We start from the raw sequence: 4,490 nt of genomic DNA, 5'->3' as shown, positions 1-4,490 counted from the left end.
TCATCTCTCCTATCATGATAAAAATTTAAAGCCAGAGAAAAAGACTTTCAGTCCGCATGAGGAACACAACCGAAAGGACAGGTTCGGTTCAGAGAGCAACAGCAACCGAAAGGACAAGTTCGGTCCCGAAAGCAACAGCTACCGAAGATCCAGGTTCGGTCCCTCTGATGACCATAAACAAAAGGGTCACTTAGAACCTCAAGTCAGAAAAGACTCCTAGTCCAAAGTCTATCATTCTAATTCCTCTCATTCTCGATCCTTTTCTAAATCCTATTCTGTTCCTACACGAAACTCAAAATCTTCAACGAATTTGAAAGGAAAATCTAAGATTTCCTCAATCCAGGAAGACCGAAAGCAGACTAATACCCAAATACCAAAATCTGAATCCAAAACGTCTGTTGCTAACCCTAACAAAATCAAAGTGTTTACCATTAAAAGAAAAGATGAAACAACATTAGTAAAAAGATCATATCTTGTTGATGTTCTCTTACTATTCCTGTTCCTGTGAAAGGCTCACGTGGACCCAAGAAACTTTGGGTTCCTAAATCTGCTTAATTTTTGCAGGTTATAAGTGACGAGCAGTTCGACGAAGAATGGTACATTGACAGTGGCTGCTCACGTCACATGACAAGGAGGAAGGAAGAGCTAAGGGAGTTTCGATCTCTTTAGAATGGTGGGAATGTCAAGTTCGGCAACAACTCCTATGGAACAATAAAGGGTTATGGGATGATAACCAATGGAGACTTCACAATAAGAAAGGCGACGTACGTTGAAGGGCTATAGCATAATCTCATCAGTGTGACTGGTGGGAGGTACCGGTCTCAAAGTTTCATTTGACGATGAAGGTCCAAAAATCATAGAGAAGAAATCAAAAAGGGTGATTCTCAAATCAGAACGCAAAGGCGAAATGTTTCCTCTCAATCTCAAACCAATCAAAGGAAATCCATCTATATGTCTTTTATCCAAAGCTCATTCTGACGAAAGCTGGTTGTGGCACCGAAGGCTCTCACATCTCAACTTCAAAGACATCAACAAGCTTGTCACAGGAGGTCATGTTAGGGGTCTCCCATTGCTCAAATTCGATCGAGAACATTTGTGTGCTGCGTGTGAAATGGGGAAGCAAAGTCGTCAAAGTCACCCATCCATTATAAACATAAAAGTTGTTGAACCACTTGAGTTGCTTCACATTGACTTGTGTGGTCCATCATCAATCGAAAGCATTGGCGGTAGCAAGTATATTCTTGTTATTGTTGATCATTTCTCACGTTTTACATGGGTGTTCTTTCTGAAGCACAAATCTGAGGTTACTCCTAAGCTAAAGATGTTCATCAAGCAGGTTGAAGTACAACTGAGAAAAGTCGTTCGCAACATCAGGAGCGACAATGGACTGGAGTTTAAGAACAAAGAATTTGAAGACTTTTTGGCAGAAAAAGGAACCAGTCACAACTTCTCAGCCCCCTACATGCCTCAACAGAACGGAATTGTCAAAAGACGAAACCGATCCTTGTGTGAGGCGGCCCGAACAATGCTAAGTTTTGCTTCTCTTCCTTTATATTTCTGGGCTGATGCTATTGCTGCAGCATGTTTTACGCATAACCGGTCTTATCTCAACAAACGTTTCTCTCTTACTCCTTATGAGATCATCAATAACAGGAAGCCGAACGTAAAATTCTTCCATGTGTTCGGCTCACGATGCTTCATCTTCAACTCCAAAGAACATCGTAACAAGTTTGATGTTAAAGCTGATGAAGGAATTTTTCTGGGATACTCTCTTACTTCTAAAGCATACCGAGTTTTAAATAAGCGTTCTAGGAAGATCGAAGAAACATATTATGCGACTTTCGATGATAACTACGTCAAAAAGGTAAAGGCTACTGAAGAAGCAATTGGAGAGATTTTCACTCAAACAGGTCAAGTCACGGCCTCGATTGCTAATCTGTTCGATCAGTTTGTGGAATTATTCGATGAACCTGAGAAAACTACTCTCTCGGAAGCCAAGGCAACAGACAACAAATTCAACCATCTGAAGCAAATTGTCGAAGATGCCGCCAAATGAATGGGTGAAGGAGAACAAGTTCCAAATGAACCTCCTTAGCAAGGCGCTTCAGTTAAGGGGGAGAATCCACTTTCTTCAAAACAACCGAGCTCACAACTTGAGGGGGAGAATTTTATTCCAGTTCCACCCGAAAGCTCAATAACACCCGAAAGCTCAACTACACCCGAGAGTCCTGTAGCACCAGAAAGTCCAGCTACACCTAAAAGCTCATCAGTCGAGGGGGAGAACTACGACATGTTCTACGATGATGATAGTCAATCTGAATTGGAAGAGATGGTCAATGCTGAATTGGATCCATCCTATGATCCAAATTACCCTCCTCTTGTTAAATGGACCAGAGATCATCCTGTATCTCAGATAGTGGGTAATGTCTCTGAAAAGGTCCTCACCCGATCTCAACTAAAGGCAAATCAAACATCTCTATTCTCCAAAGTAGAGTTCTGCATGTATAATTCTTTCATATCAAAAGTTGAACCGAAGACAGTAAATACTGCTCTTGATCATTCTGACTGGGTTCAAGCTATGCAAGATGAACTCAATGAGTTCGAAAGAAATAAGGTATGGCGCCTCATTCCAACTCCTAAAGATGCCTCAGTTGTTGGTCTCAAATGGGTATTCAGAAATAAAATGGACAAGGAAGGCAATGTGATTCGAAACAAAGCTCGTCTCGTGGTGAAAGGATACTGCCAGGATGAAGGAATTGATTATGAGGAAACTTTTGCTCTGGTAGCGAGGCTGGAATCTATTCGAATATTTCTGGCCTATGCTGCACATAAGAACTTCGAGGTCTACCAAATGGACGTGAAATGCGCCTTTCTGAATGGAGAACTTGAAGAAACGGTTTACGTGGAGCAACCTCCTGGTTTTGTCAATGAAAAGTACTCAAATCACTATTATATTCTGGACAAAGCAGTTTATGGTCTGAAACAAGCACCTAGGGCATGGTATGAAACGCTAACTAAGTTCTTAAAGATGTCAAAATTCAAACAAGGTTCGGTTGACCCAACCTTCTTTCGTAAGAAGGAAGGTAACCACCTTATGATTGTTCAAATCTACGTCGATGATATCATCTTTGGCTCAACGAATCCTAGCTTAACAGCTGAATTCAGAAAGCTGATGGAGACCAAATTTGAAATGAGCTGAATGGGTCCGATTAACTTTTTCATTGGTTTAAATATTAGACAGGGACCCGAAGTTATCTTTATCAACCAGGAAGCATACACCAAGACTCTTCTTGCTAAATTCAGCATGACGGGAGACTGAAAGGTCAAAGTTCCAATGGCGTTTGGCACCAAGCTCACACCATCCTTGGAAAAACCGACAGTCGATATTACGCTATACCGCCAAATGATTGGGTCCTTAATGTACCTTACTGATAGCAGCCCTGATATAATTTTTTCTGTGTGTTATTGTGCTAGATTTCAGGCGAATCCTCGTGAACCACATTTGCTTGCAGTGAAAAACATACTCCGGTATCTGAAACGAACCACTTCCCTCGGTCTATGGTATCCATCAAACTCAGGTTTCTTCGTTCAAACCTACTCAGATGCAGACCTTGGAGGATGTGGTTTAGACAGGAAAAGCACTACTGGAGGCTGCCAATTCCTAGACGGGAAGTTGGTTAGCTGGCAATCAAAGAAGCAGACATGTGTTTATCTGTCAACAGCCGAAGCAGAGTACATCGCAGCTGCCTCCTGTACATCTCAAGTGATTTGGATCCAAAGCCAGCTCCGGGACTATGGACTCAATATGAAAAAGATTCCACTATATTGCGATTCAAAAAGTGAAATTAGGATCTGTCATAACCCAGTGCAACATTCCAAGACAAAGCATATAGCACTGAGGTATCACTTTATAAAGGATCATGTGGAAGATGGAAACGTCGAAATTCACTTTGTTCGAACCACTGATCAACTAGCTGACATCTTCACCAAAGCTCTTCCTGAAGCATCTTTCAATAAAATTCTACAAGGGCTAGGAATGATGGAATCGGAACCAGTACCAAAAACTACCTCTCAAAACTAAAAGTTGAAAGCGAAATGAACCGAACGTTCGGGTTCGGTTCACGAGTGTGCCAAAATGAACCAAACGCTCGGGTTCGATCCTATTCTTTTATCTTCGCCTATCACTCAAATGTAGTTTCTTTGGTTGTAAACCGTTTGTATTATTTTCTCAAATTCATCTCTCTTATTTTCAAAGTTCTTTTCTTTTTCAAACTTATTTTTTTTGCAACCGAAATAGACCGAACGCTCGGGTTCGGTTCCAAATTTTTTTTAGCCGAAATAGACCGAACGCTCGGGTTCGGTTCCAAATTTTTTTTGTGTGTCTCATTTTTTATTTTTCTTTTAAATCAAAAATTCCAAAATCTTTTTATTTTTTTGAAATCAAAAACTCCAAAATCATTTTTTTTTGTGTGTTCGATAATTTTTTTTTG

The sequence above is a fragment of the Lactuca serriola genome, chromosome 4 (assembly GCF_051521515.1).
Source record: "Lactuca serriola cultivar US96UC23 chromosome 4, Lser_US96UC23_V15, whole genome shotgun sequence".
NCBI classification, from domain to species: domain Eukaryota; kingdom Viridiplantae; phylum Streptophyta; class Magnoliopsida; order Asterales; family Asteraceae; genus Lactuca; species Lactuca serriola.
The sequence above is the reverse complement of the archived record's forward strand: the minus strand, read 5'-3'. Positions refer to the sequence as shown.